The sequence below is a fragment of the Hyla sarda genome, chromosome 6, assembly GCF_029499605.1.
Source record: "Hyla sarda isolate aHylSar1 chromosome 6, aHylSar1.hap1, whole genome shotgun sequence".
Taxonomy (NCBI): Eukaryota; Metazoa; Chordata; class Amphibia; order Anura; family Hylidae; genus Hyla; species Hyla sarda.
The window spans coordinates 49,883,498-49,897,883 of NC_079194.1; the positions used below are offsets into that span (position 1 = coordinate 49,883,498).

The following is a 14,386-nucleotide window of genomic DNA, read 5'->3' on the forward strand; positions in this document are numbered from 1 at the left end:
ATTTAATTATTAATTATTGTATTTTATTTATTTATGTTTCTGCATGCTTCTCTGTTTTTTAACCTTCACGTAGACTCCTCTAAGTGTTGCCTATAGGAATTTCGTGGCAATGGATCGATATCTAGCGTCGCTCTGGAATTTTCCTTTCCCGCTTTCCAGGTCCGGGCATGCTGGGAGTTGTAGTTTTGCAACAGCTGGAGGTCCGCAATATGGAGACCTCTACCCAAGAGGATGTGATTGTGGGTTTGAGAGCAGGGACCCCCTCAATGGATAATGCAGAAGGAGGTCCACCGCTGTTGCAAAACTACAAATCCCAGCATGCCCGGACAGCCAACGGCTGTTCGGGCATGCTGGGAGTTGTAGTTTTGCAACAGATGGAGGTCTACAGTATATAGACCACAGTCCAAGAGGATATGACTGTCCAAGAATATATATATTTTTATTATATATATATATATATATATATATATATATATATATATATAATTTCTATTGAAGTGAACTATTGTGACTTTGCAATCAAATTCTATTTATTAATTTTCATTTAATTACCGTATTTAATGTATTTTATTTATTTATGCTTCTGTTTTTTAACCTTCACGTAGACTCCTCTAAGTGTTGCCTTTAGGAATTTCGTGGCAATGGATCGATATCTAGCGTCGGTCTGGAATTTTCCTTTTCTGCTTTCCAGGTCCGGGCATGCTGGGAGTTGTAGTTTTGCAACAGATGTGCATTTTGTTTTGCATTATCTCACAATCAGAATCCTCTTGGGCATTGCTTTTAAACTGCAACCCTCCAGCTGTTGCAAAACTACAACGCCCTGCATGTCCGGACAGTTAACACGCTGGGAGCTGTAGTTTTGTAACAGCTGGAGGCACACTGTTTGGAGACCACTGCCCAAGTGCATGTGATTGAGGGTCTGGGAGCAGGGACCCCGTCAGTGGGTAACGCGGAAAGAGGTTCACAGCTGTTGCAATACTACAAATCCCAGCATGCCCGGACAGCTGTTGGCTTTCCAGGCATGCTGGGAGTTGTAGTTCTGCAACAGCTGGAGGTTAACAGTTTGCAGACCACTGCCCAAGTCAATGTGACTGAGAATCTGAGAGCAGGGAATTCCTTAGTGGGCAATGCAGAACAAGATCCATAGCTGTTGCAAAACTACAACTCCCAGCATGCCCGGACAGCCGTCGGCTGTCCGGGCATGCTGGGAGTTATTGTTTTGCAACAGCTGGAGGTTCACAATTTGGAAGCCTCAACCCAAAAGGATGTGATTGTGGGTTTGAGAGCAGGGACCCCCTCAATGGATAACGCAGAAGGAGGTCCACAGCTGTTGCAAAATTACAACTCCCAGCATGCTCGGACAGCTGTTAGCTTTCTGGGCATACTGGGAGTTGTAGTTTTGCATCATCTGGAGGTTCAAAGTTTGGAGACCACTGGCCAAGAGGATGTCTCCGGGTTTAAAAACAGAGACCCCCTCAATGGGTAATGCAGAACAAGATCCATAGCTGTTGCAAAACTACAACTCCCAGCATGCCCTGGGCATGTCCCAACGGCTGTCCGGGCATGCTGGGAGTTGTAGTTTTGCAACAGATGGATGTCCACAGTATAGAGACCACTGTCCAAGAGGATATGATTGAGGGTGTGAGAGCAGAGACCCCCTCAGTGGGTAATGCAGAACAATATCCACAGCTGTCGCTAAACTAGCATGCTGGGAGTTGTAGTTTTGCAACAGCAGGATGTCCACAGTTTGGAAACCACAGACGTAGACTCTCCTCTTCCTGTTTTTTTTTTTTCCCCCTTGAGCTACAGGATTACTAATGTCATGTTTAGGAATAATGGGAATTTCCTGCAATAAATTCGTTTTCAGGCGCACGACAATAGGGCGGTGTAAGGTGTGTTGTGAAATGTTACGCTGCATTGTGGTAGTAGTAGTGACCGTGTGGAGGGGGCGGTGAGAGTCCATGGATGTTATTCTTATAGGAACATGTCTCCTGCTTATAAACACACTGGCCTCCCCTAAGATGAATTGTCTCTCATCGACTACAGTACATTAGGGCAGAATGTGAAGACTAATGAACTCGTCCTCCGCTCCCTCTGCCAGGGCTGACAGGGATCTCTGATGGCTGTCAATACCGAATACACACTACGTGACCTCTGCGCCTATATAGGAAGAAGGGGGTAGAATTCTCGAATTTTTAGGATTTGCCGCACGAAATGCATCGGTACGCTTAAAGGGGTTCTCCACTGGAAAAACATTTTTATTTTTTTAAATCAACTGGTGCCAGAAAGATAAACAGATTTGTAAATTACTTCTATTTAAAAAAAATCTTAATCCTTCCTGTACTTATCAGCTGCTGTTATGATCCACAGGAAGTTCTTTTCTTTTTGAATTTCCTTTCTGCCTGACCACAGTGCTCTCTTCTGACATCTCTGTCCATTTTAGGAACTGTCCAGAGCAGGAGCAAATCCCCATAGAAAACCTCTCCTGCTCTGGACAGTTCCTAAAATGGACAGAGGTGTCAGCAGAGAGCACTGTGGTCAGACAGAAAGGAAATTCAAAAAGAAAAGAACTTCCTGTGGATCATAACAGCATCTAATAAGTACTGGAAGGATTAAGATTTTTTAAATAGAAGTCATTTACAAATCTGTTCAACTTTCTGGAGCCAGTTCATTTAAAATAAAATGTTTTAAAGTGGAGTACCCCTTTAATCTGGGAGAAGTATGGCTGCCTGTCCACTGCAAATAAAAATGATATATTTTATTTATTCTTGGTGATTTAAAGGGGTACTCTGGTCCAGGACAACTTATCCCCTATCCACAGAATAGGGGGTAAGTGTCCCCGTGATCTACTGCCCGGCACCCTGGCTCTCTCCATGCACAGAGAGCGACCTCCATGTTTCTCTATGGGAGAGGCAGAGATGCAGCGATGTGTGTGTGTGTATATATGGATAGATAGATAGATAGATTATTTTTTTTAAATGTATATGACTAAGGGAAGAATTTAGTAAAAGTTGTACGTCACTTTTCTGACATTCTGCAGCGGTTGCCGGCAAAACATGCCAGCGCTAGGAGTGCTCAGAAATGCGCCGTCTCCATAGACGGCAATGCATTTCTGAGCGGGTTCATTGACGTGTCCCTTCTTTCTGCGGAGGCCGGAATCAGAATTTCCGCAGTAGATGTTTGCGCTGTGTACACGGCGCAGCAGAATGCCATTGAAAACAATGGGACTCTGCTGCAATGAAATTGCCCCATGAGAGTTTTTCAGTCAGATTATGCTCAAAAAGTCCGCTGTCTCAACATGGCCTAGGTGGTTTTCACACAGATTTGCTTCATCCTAGATTAGCGACTGGTGGGGAAAAAAAAACAATACGCCGTTACTAGCAGACAATCTGATGCGATGTGCGAGTTTCTGCACATGCGCGGTGTACTCGCACACATCGCGGCCGCTCCCCCTGCTCTATGCGCTAGGCCGAGAGCAGCCGCGATGTGCGCATATATCACACATCGCAGTGTGTCTGCTCGTAGCGGCATATTGCGGCTCCGAGCAGGCACCTGTAAAGGCAGCATACAGAGGTCCTTCAGTGGCGGATCCGCAGGGTAATACGTGCTGGGGATCTGCTCGTGTGAACGTACCCTAAGGCTATAAAAAGATAGGTGGCCATTATTGTATCCTTCTAGACAAGATAACAAACAACCATGTGTGACAAATACAATACAACTACTTAAAGGAGCTTTTTTTTTTCCAAAGGGGAAATTTTACCAAAACCTGTGCAGAGGAAGAGTGGTGCGGTTGCCCCTAGCAACCAATCAGATTGCTTCTTTCATTTTTCAGTGGCCTCTTTAAAAATGAAAGAAGCAATCTGATTGGTTCACATTTAAAGGGGTACTCCGCTTCTCAGCGTTTGGAACAAACTGTTCCGAACGCTGGAGCCGGCGCCGGGAGCTCTTGATGTCATAGCCCCGCCCCCTCATGAAGTCACGCCCGCCCCCTCAATGCAAGTCTATGGGAGAGGGGATGACGGCTGTCACGCCCCCTCCCATAGACTTGCATTGAGGGGGCAGGGTGTGACATCATGAGGGGGTGGGGCTATGATGTCACGAGCTCCCGCTTTCGAAACAGTTTGTTCCAAACGCTGAGCAGCGGAGGACCCCTTTAAAGCATATATTCGATTAGGCTCCGAGCGCAATCCCAGGCACTTTTTGGGTCTGTATTATAACAGCAAGTCCTGCCCCGGACCACAAGTCTATTCAACTGAACTGAGCGCATCATGAGTGCGTGAATATAGCCTAAATCCAGCTTCACGCGCGTGTAATGCACGTGCACAAAATTGCACCACAATGTTGGTGTAGACCAGTGGTCTCCAACCTGCGGACCTCCAGATGTTGCAAAACTACAATTCCCAGCATGCCCGGACAGCCAACGGCTGTCCGGGCATGCTGGGAGTTGTAGTTTTGCAACATCTGGAGGTCTACAGGTTGAAGACCACTGGTGTAGACTATTGATGTAAAGGAAGCCAAGTTGATATATCAAGTTAGACCAACTTGCGTCAAATTTATCATACAGCATGAAGCTCTGCAAAAAATGTGGGGCATCCTAAGACTGCCCGGTCTAATTTTAGGCTTTTAACATATTATACATCTACCCAATGAGGGAGATTTATCAAAACCTGTGCAAAGGAAAAGTTGTCCAGTTGCCCATAGCAACCAATCAGATCGCTTCTTTCATTTTCAACAAGGCCTCTGCAAAATGAAAGTAGTGATCTGATTGGTTGCTATGGGCAACTGGGCAACTTTTCCTTTGCACAGGTTTTGATAAATCTCCCCCAATGTGTGGAGGAGGCCTGTTCACATATTAGAGGGGTTATCCCACCCTACAAAATGAATCACAGTGAAATAATCCAAGGGCCCTCATTTACTAAAAGTGGAGTGTTTATTGTGGAGTGTTTTCTATATCACTCCATTTTTGTTTCCAGGCTTATTTACTTTTCTGTCCCACATGTCTGTTATTTTTTTGTCGCACGTTTTTTTTGTGTCGCACAAACTCCAAACACGTAAAACAAACCTTTTTTTTGGACCTTAAAGACCATTTATAAATAAAAATGTATTTGTGTGAGTCAAAAGGTTTTGGACTAGTTTGTTTATAAACAGTTTCATTAATTAAAATTATTCAGGTGTCATAATGTAAAAAAATATATATATATTAATTATCACCCAAACATGAAATACTTTATTCATAAAGGTGTTTAACTGTACAAAATGTTTTCTGGTTATAAACCAAGTTACTATCACAATAAAACACAATGGTAAAGAGTCCCTTGTTAGAAATCACTCCATTTTTGGAATTTCACTCGGCCTCTTGGCTGTCTTGGCAAACTCCCACTTTTTCTCGAGTGATTTTGGAAGTATTTTAGTTTTTTTGTCGGTAAAACAGCCATATTTGCATAAAACACGCCCATTTCAGAGTAAAAAAAAAAAACACTCCGAGTGTTTTCTAAAATGTTGGTTGTGCGACTAAAATTTGGTTACAAATCCAAGTCACTCCAAGTCGGTTGGACTTTAGTAAATGAGGGCCAAGGTGTACAAGTAGGATCACAATCCTTTGAAGGGGTACTGGCATCCAAAGGATAGGGGATAAGATGTTAGATCGCCGCGGTCCCGCTGCTGGGGACCCCGGGGATCGCTGCTGCGGCACCGCGCTATCATTACTGCACAGAGCGAGTTCAATCTGTGCGTAATGACGGGCGATACAGGGGCCGGAGCAGCGTGACGTCATGGCTCCTCCCCTCATGACATCACGGCCCGTCCCCTTAATGCAAGTCTATGGCAGGGGGCGTGACGACCGTCACGCCCCCTTCCCATAGACTTGTATTGACGGGGGCGGGCCGTGACGTCACGAGGGGCGGAGCCCTGTATTGCCCGTCATGACGTGCAGAGCGATCTCGCTCTGCGCAGTAATGATGGCGGGGTGCTGCAGCAGCGATCCCCGGGGTCCCCAGCAGCGGGACCCCGGCGATCTGACATCTTATCCCCTATCCTTTGGATAGGGGATACGATGTCTAGTGGCGGAATACCCCTTTAAATACTACATTTTTATTTTCAACCCGTTTTTGCAGAGATCCGTGTAGCCAGTATAAGGTCGGCCAGGGAAACCCTGTCTATAGAACCTTTTGGAGTCTCCATACCAGTCCTCAGGTTGTGTGTGATATTACGAGATCACAGGACCTCCCAGTGGCAGGACCCCTACGATCTGATCAGATCCTTTGCATAGGGGATAAGATGTCTAGGGGCGGAGTACCCCTTTAAACAACTGATTGGTGGAGGGGTTCATAGTCAATACCTCACGATCTAATATCAATGGCCTCCCCTTAGGATAGACCATCCTTCTGTAGACTGGATAATTCTGATGCCCAAAATCCGTGCAAACATTTCAATCTTCATATGTATAAAGACCAGTTTTAAGAAGACATTGGATCATAATAGAAGTGCATTTAGAGAGGTAAAATTGGGGTACACCAATTTACATACAGCAATGATATCTATGTAGAAAATCGCGAGTGGTACCATGTTCTTGGTAAATGCTTCCAACGTTATCACGGTAATGTCATTGGAGCTTGTTGTGCACATAATATTTATAGTCGATAAGCAATAACCATATCCTGATGATTTTGTTCAATAAATAATATACAGTGCCAACAATTTACAAAGAACTTAAAGGGGTACTCCGGTGAAAACCTTTTTTCTTTTAAATCAACTGGTGGCAGAAAGTTAAACATATTTGTAAATTACTTCTATTAAAAAATCTTATCTTCCAGTACTTATTAGCTACTGAATGCTACAGAGGAAATTCCTTTCTTTTTGGAACAATGATGACATCACGAGCACAGTGCTCTCTGCTGACATCTCTATTCATTTTAGCAACCGTGCATAGCAGATGTATGCTAAGGGCAGTATGGTGGCTCAGTGGTTAGCACTGCTGCCTTGCAGTGCTGGGGACTTGGGTTCAAATCCCACTAAGGACAACAATAAATAAAGCATTATTATTATAATAACATCAGCAGAGAGAACTGTGCTTGTGATGTCATCAGAGAGCATTCCAAAAAGAAAAGCATTTCCTCTGTAGTATTCAGCAGCTAATAAGTACAGGAAGGATTAAGATTTTTTAATAGAAGTAATTTACAAATATGTTTAACTTTCTGCCACCAGTTCATTTAAAAGAAAAAAGGTTTTCACCGGAGTACCCCTTTAACAAATTTTAAGAGTGTAAATACAGACAGATCTGAGATATTACAATATTACACACTAAATATTCAAACAAGAGGTCTGAGGGCCGTGCTCGGGGGCGCTTACAGTCACAGGGTAACTGATGTTCCGGTCTGTCATAAATGTTCAATTCATAACTTGGTTGAGTGTAAATGGGGCTTTGAATGGTTTATAAATGTTTGTTAACACAGCAAAAACTATATACACACGGCCTGTATAGTCCTATACAGTGACCCCCCGACCTACGATGGCCCCTACATACGATCATTTCAACATACGATGGTCTCTCAGAGGCAGCATCAACATACGATGCTTTTGTATGTCGGGGCCATCGCATAAACGGCTATCCGGCAGCGCAGACTGCTTCAGCTGCCACTGGATAGCCGTTTACGGTGCCCCGTGTGGTCCGCTGACGATCACTTACCTGTCCTCGGGGCTCCGGCGCGTCCTCTTCGGGATCCCCTGCATCGTCGGCGCTCTCCATCGTCGTTATCACGTCGCTGCGCACGCTGTCCCGTCATCCAATAGGAGCGGTGTGCGTAGCTACGTGATGGCGGCGATGGAGAGCGAGGATGCCGGGGAAACAGAGGCCTTGTCGGAGCATCTGGGACACCCCGGGGACGCGGCAACAGCGATGGAAGGCGACATCCAGGGCAGCGGTGATGGTCCGGAGCGGCGGGGACACGTGAGTATAACCTCCAATACCAGTGGTCTTCAACCTGTGGACCTCCAGATGTTGCAAAACTACAACTCCCAGCATGCCCGGACAGCCGTTGGCTGTCCGGGCATGCTGGGTGTTGTAGTTTTGTAACATCTGGAGGTCCGTAGGTTGTAGACCACTGTCCTAACGATGGTCCATTTGGAACGGATTACCATCGTATGTTGAGGGACCACTGTGAGGGTCAGTCTTTTCCCTTTGATGGTCAGTCTTTTCCCTGTGAGGGGTCAGTCTTTTCCCTGTGAGGGGTCAGGCTTTTCCCTGTGAGAGGTCAGGCTTTTCCCTGTGAGGGGTCAGTCTTTTCCCTGTGAGGGGTCAGGCTTTTCCCTGTGAGAGGTCAGGCTTTTCCCTGTGAGGGGTCAGGCTTTTCCCTGTGAGGGGTCAGTCTTTTCCCTGTGAGGGGTCAGTCTTTTCCCTGTGAGGGGTCAGGCTTTTTCCCTGTGAGGGGTCAGGCTTTTCCCTGTGAGGGGTCAGGCTTTTCCCTGTGAGGGGTCAGGCTTTTCCTCGCCCTCCTGGTTTCACAGGGGTCACTTTCACACTTGCATCCTTTGCATCAGTATTTGTAACAAAAATGTGGGCCAAAACCCGGAAGAGATACAGATCTTTCCTTATATGCTTTATGTTCCACTCCCAAATTTGGTTTACAAATACTGACCTAGATACACAAGTGTGAATGAGGCCTAAGGGTCCTTTTAGGCGGGCCGATGGGAGGAAAGCAACAAGATCTCGCTGATCGGTGCACATTTGCTGAGCCTTCATAAGGCTATTGTATGTGTGACCCGTTAAAGTTATATAGTTACATAGTTTATAAGGTTGAAAAAAGATGAGTCCATAAAGTTCAACCTAAAGCCCTACTGTGTTGATCCAGAAGAAGGCAAAAAAAAAAACATGAGGCTTATGCCAATTGCCCCTATGAGAGGAAAAATTCCTTCCGGACTACAAATATGACATCAGAATAAATCCCTGGATCAACATTCTATCCCCATATTCAATCTTAAACTTGTTTATTGAATCAGACATCACTACATCATGTAGCAGCGAGTTCCATAGTCTCACCGCTCTTACAGTAAAGAATCTCTGTTTGTGATGATAGTGAAACCTTCTTTCCTCTAGACGTAGAGGACACCCCCTTGTCATGGTTTCCGGCTTAGGTATGAAAAGATCACTAAAAAGATCTCTGTACCGTCCATTCATATATTTTACCGTATTTTTCGCCGTATAAGACGCGCTTTTTCTTCCCCAAAACTGTGGGGGAAAAGTTGGTGCGTCTTATACGGCAAATACACATTAAAACCCTGTCCTATCGCGGCGGTCCCTGCGGCCATCAACGGCTGGGACCCGCGGCTAATACAGGACATCACCCATCGCGGTGATGCCCTGTATTAACCCTTCAGACGCGGCGATCAAAGCTGACCGCCGCGTCTGAAGCGAAAGTGACACTAAGCTCAGTCACCACCGTGGTGAAATCGCGGCGTCCCGAACAGCTTACAGGACACTGGAAGGGACCTTACCTACCTCCTCGGTGTCTGCTCTGTGCCGGGACCCCCTGCATGGCCGGCGCTCTCCTTCGTCGTCATCACGTCGTTGCGCACGCCGTCTCATCATCCAATAGGAGCGGCGTGCGTAGCAACGTGATGGCGGCGACGGAGAGCGAGGATACCGGGCAGCAGAGACGTTCCGGAGCGGCGGGGATACCCCGGGGACGCGGCGACAGCGATGGAGGGCGACACCCAGGGCAGCGGTGACGGGTCCGGAGCGGCGGGGACACGTGAGTATTACCTCCTATACCAGTGGTCTTCAACCTGCGGACCTCCAGATGTTGCAAAACTACAACTCCCAGCATGCCCGGACAGCCAACGGCTGTCCGGGCATCTGGGAGTTGTAGTTTTGCAACATCTGGAGGTCCACAGGTTGAAGAGCACTGTCCTATACTTTACATTGTATTTGGTTCAGAATCTTTTTTTTTTTCTAGATTTTCGTCCTTTATAATTGTGTGCGTCTTATGTGCCGGAGCGTCTTATATGGCGAAAAATACTGTACATTGTGATCAGATCGCCCCTAAGACGTCTTTTCTGTAACCTAAACAACCCGAAGCTTGATGACCTGTCTTGGTCCTATAATCCTCCCATACCACTATCTTTGTCATCCTCCTCTGCACCCTCTTCAGTGCAGCCATGTCCCTCCTCGTACACCTGCACCCAAAACTCAACCCAATACTCCATATGTGGTCTAATTATTTATACAGAGATAAAAAGTGTACCTGTCATATCACAGAAAAAAAACAATGCTTACTCGCTAGGTCATGCAGATTCTTTACGTCTTTTTTTTATATGTTTCTAACATCTTTATTAGGCTCACAAATCCCTCCATTCTGTTGCTCACATATTCTGACATCCACTGGTCACGAAGGGGTGTGTCGAAGGCAAGCACTAAGCCCGCCCTCACTAACCATGCATTTACTTCCTCCCTGAGTCTGCTGTGCTGGGTCTCTTCATATAATCACTACATCCATTCTCTTTTGTCCCCATTTATTTATTTATTAATTTTTTTAAATCGTGGTCATAGCTCTAGATAAGACAACGGAGAAGACCCTCAGGAACCCTCGATGAGCCAGAAGATTCACGGGAACCCTCCAATGAGATGGACATGGCACAGAGCTCCTGGCTTTAAGTTATATCAAGGACCGAATTAGACATTGGCTTCACCAGAATTTGTATATTTATGCATCATAAAACATGGAGGATGCGTTTCGAGGGTCCTGCGCTTTGTCAGGTCAACCTGAGGGTTCTGGTGGATCTTGTGGCTCATCTGAGGGTTCCCATGGGTCTTCTCTGCTGTCATCATTGGAGGCAAAGTGCAAAGTGGTGTTGTGCTCATAGTGCGCTGCCAAAAGGTGAGTGCACATCTGTCTCACCTGCATTTAATATGTCATCGCAAATATATCAGCATTTCAAGCGCCTTTTTGGATAGACCTAGATTAACCCCAGACAATAGGACTGGTCAGCATCACTTACTGACCTATTTAAAATGCACACTGAAAGAACGTGTGTATATTCCCCTTAAAAACAATGGGGTGATCAACACCAAAATGTGAATCCAGCCTGATAAATCACTTTTTTCCCAATACCTTCCTTATTTCTTGTAGAGATTGCAGACAAATAGAGGTCTCTGTCCTTGTGTCTTATTATTTATAGTACATTATGGTATTGCTTGGCGGTCGGATGAGTTTATTCAAAGCCGAAACTGTTTTGCCGGCGAGGTTTGTGTCACAGACACTTTAATAGTATGGTATTGTAACACTGATCACAGCGCAAACACCTTACAATTGGGGTTTTCAGCATTTCATTTATTCACCTATAATTGGGATCTGGATTCATTCCCTATATTCAGTTTCAATGAAGCCTGAAAAATCTGAATTTGTTACATGAATGTGCAATACAGATCTATATTTGTATCTACATGGTGAGAAAATGCTGACAGGTTAAAATAGCGTAAGGTGGTGGGAGCAAGATACCCCTCCCCCCCCCCTACATTTTTGTTAAGGAGCCGTATGTCCTGTCTGGATTATCTATTTTGCCTTAGATGGTTTCAGTTCTACTTCATGTTTACATATGTGTGAAAAGTTTGACTGCGTTGTGTCCGTTAGGGCCTATTCACAATTTCCAAACTGAATGCAGTGGAAAAATTCTGCTCAAATTCCTGTACAGCAGCCTACTATTGTTTTTAATGGGACTCTGCTGCACCCTGTACACAGCATAATTTCCGAGGCAAAAGCACCTGCAGCGGAAATTACAATTCTGGACTCTGACCAATGAAGGAAATTGTTTATTCCTTGATTGAATTTAAAGGGGTATTCCAGGATTTTTTTTTTATTTGACTGTGCTACAGGGGCTGTAAAGTTAGTGTAGTTCATAATATAGTGTCTGTACCTGTGTGTGACGGTTTTCTCACAATTCTTCTGTGATTTTCACCCCACTACAGTGATCCCTCAACTTACAATGGCCTCAACATACAATTGTTTCAACATACAATGGTCTTTTCTGGACCATCGTAACTTGAAACCAGACTCAACATACAATGGACAGACAGTCAGGATCTGTGAAACATGTCACAACTGGAGGAACCGACCAATCGGAATGGGCATTCACTGGTAAATCACCTGTATTACTGAAGTGCATGCACCGACTGGCTGTCTGGTAGCGCCCCCGCAGTACAGGGAGGAACTACAAGTTCTGTACTACTCCTTACCTGTGCCAGGGTTGGCTGCTCCTTTTGGACACCAAGTAAGGGCGGCTCCATTTAGGACACTGTCTGTACTGTATAGGACCCTGAAGAAGCTCCTGTCCTCTACATAAACAATTGTTTCCCAACCAGGGTGCCTCCAGCTGTTGCAAAACTACAACTCCCAGCATGCCCGGACAGCCGTTGGCTGTCCGGGCATGCTGGGAGTTGTAGTTTTGCAACAGATGGAGGCACCCTGATTGGGAAACACTGATATAGATAGTGATTTACAGCTCCCAGCAGAACTTTTTCACTTTTATATGTAAGGATTTGCTTTATCTATATTAGTTATCTACTTATTTTTCTTTAATCCTCACTTTTTCCTATTTTTGGATGACATTTTGTGGCTTCAGAACCAATTACCAGGTTTCCATAGAGTTATGGTCTCAACATACAATGGTTTCAACATACAATGGTCGTCCTGGAACCGATTAATATTGTAACTTGAGGGACCACTGTATTTATTTTTAGCAGAATACAAAATGACTGTTGTCTCAGATTTTTCCCAGGTTGCAATGCGGCCGAGACCTGACTCACTAGTCAGCTGATGACAGGGAGCCTGTCTGCTTCAATGGGTGGAGAGATCAATCTGCAACTAATGCAACAGCTGGAGGCACCCTGATTGAAAACCACAGGTCTTTTGAATGGATGCAGCTCATTTATGTTTCAATGGGTGGGGGGCTGATGGGTGGGAGGGAGGAAAATGGAATTGTGGGATTTGTAGTAGGAAATACAAGTTCACAAAAAGCTAGCCACAGTGTTATGATAATCTCACAACATAGCCATTTAGCCTCAAGACAAGCGCAGATCCTTCCTAAGCATGTCCATTACTGTCTGCCAGGTACATACTAAAATCACCTTATGGTGGAGAACCCCTTTAACGGGTCTCTGCTGCTGTGGAATCTCTGTGCAGAAAACGTGGTTGTAAACGTGGCTTAACTGTCTCTTATAGACTTAAGAAGCGGCTGCAAGGGATCTGCGGACACTTCAGCACAGCGGAGGCAGACGGAAAGGGCTTTTATCAAGCGATATCTAGTCGTTTGGCTAAAAAATGCCCAAATGGATAGCCAAATGGCTACATTGTTTAATCTATCCAGAGGACTACTGAGCTATGGACAGCAAGAGTGAGTCCAGTTCAAGGGGAAGGCTCCTGCTGCAGACAGTTGCCTTAAAGGGGTTATCCAGGAAAAAAAACTTTTTTATATATATCAACTGGCTCCAGAAAGTTAAAGATTTTGTAAATTATGGTGTTGGCCATGTGTTTCATGTCACTTACATCCTGGTAACATATTCCATCGTGCAGTACAGACACGATCGCTATTCATATCCTCCCTAATGGAGCTCAAAACCTAATTCCTCTATCTAAGACACAAGTACACTGGAAGCCAATAAGCCTAGTCTATCCAAAGCTTTGCAAACAAAGGTAGGAGGGCGGCACTGGATAGTCGCCGTGGATAATAGCAAATCCAGTCGTAGAAAAACTCCCGGCACCGGCTTCTTTTCAAATGCTTTATTGTGCATATAACTCCTAAACGCAAGACGCGTTTCGGCTGCTTAGCCTTTTTCAATTGCAATTGAAAAAAGGCTAAGCAGCCGAAACGCGTCTTGCGTTTAGGAGTTATATGCGCAATAAAGCATTTGAAAAGAAGCCGGTGCCGGGAGTTTTTCCACGACTGGATATCCATAGCTTTGGGCTTATAGAAGGAATCTGGGGCACCAGAGGAGATCAATACCAACATGGGGAGAGCAAAAAAAAAAACTCTGGAGATGTCGTCCTTATTACCAGAGGGCACCAGTGCTGGTGGATCAATGACTTCTCTACAGGAATGACCTAATATCCCAATAATAAGATTCTAATGATCCACCTGGGATCAATGATGGGTGACGCAGTTCTCAGTAAAAACTTTGTGTAAAGAATAAGTACAGGAACGTGTAAAGATTTATTCCTGGAGAATGTACTCTGACCTGATCTTCTACATCTATGGTCAAACCAACAAAAACTGGAAGAACTTTCTTCACCCATTTAAAATAATTAAAACCTTTGAAATACTTTTGTATTGTTCTCTCAAGTCTGTCTTCAAGGTTGTTATGTATTGGACCGTGAGATTATTCACACGGCAGAATGTC

The 14,386-nt window shown here is 45.0% G+C and overlaps 1 protein-coding gene across 1 annotated transcript in view; it reads left to right on the forward strand.

The window, feature by feature from the left end:
- The window catches only part of C6H1orf21 (chromosome 6 C1orf21 homolog), a 95,059-nt gene that overhangs the window by 510 nt on the left and 80,163 nt on the right, over positions 1 to 14,386 (forward strand). The gene's annotated exons all lie outside the window — the stretch shown is intronic.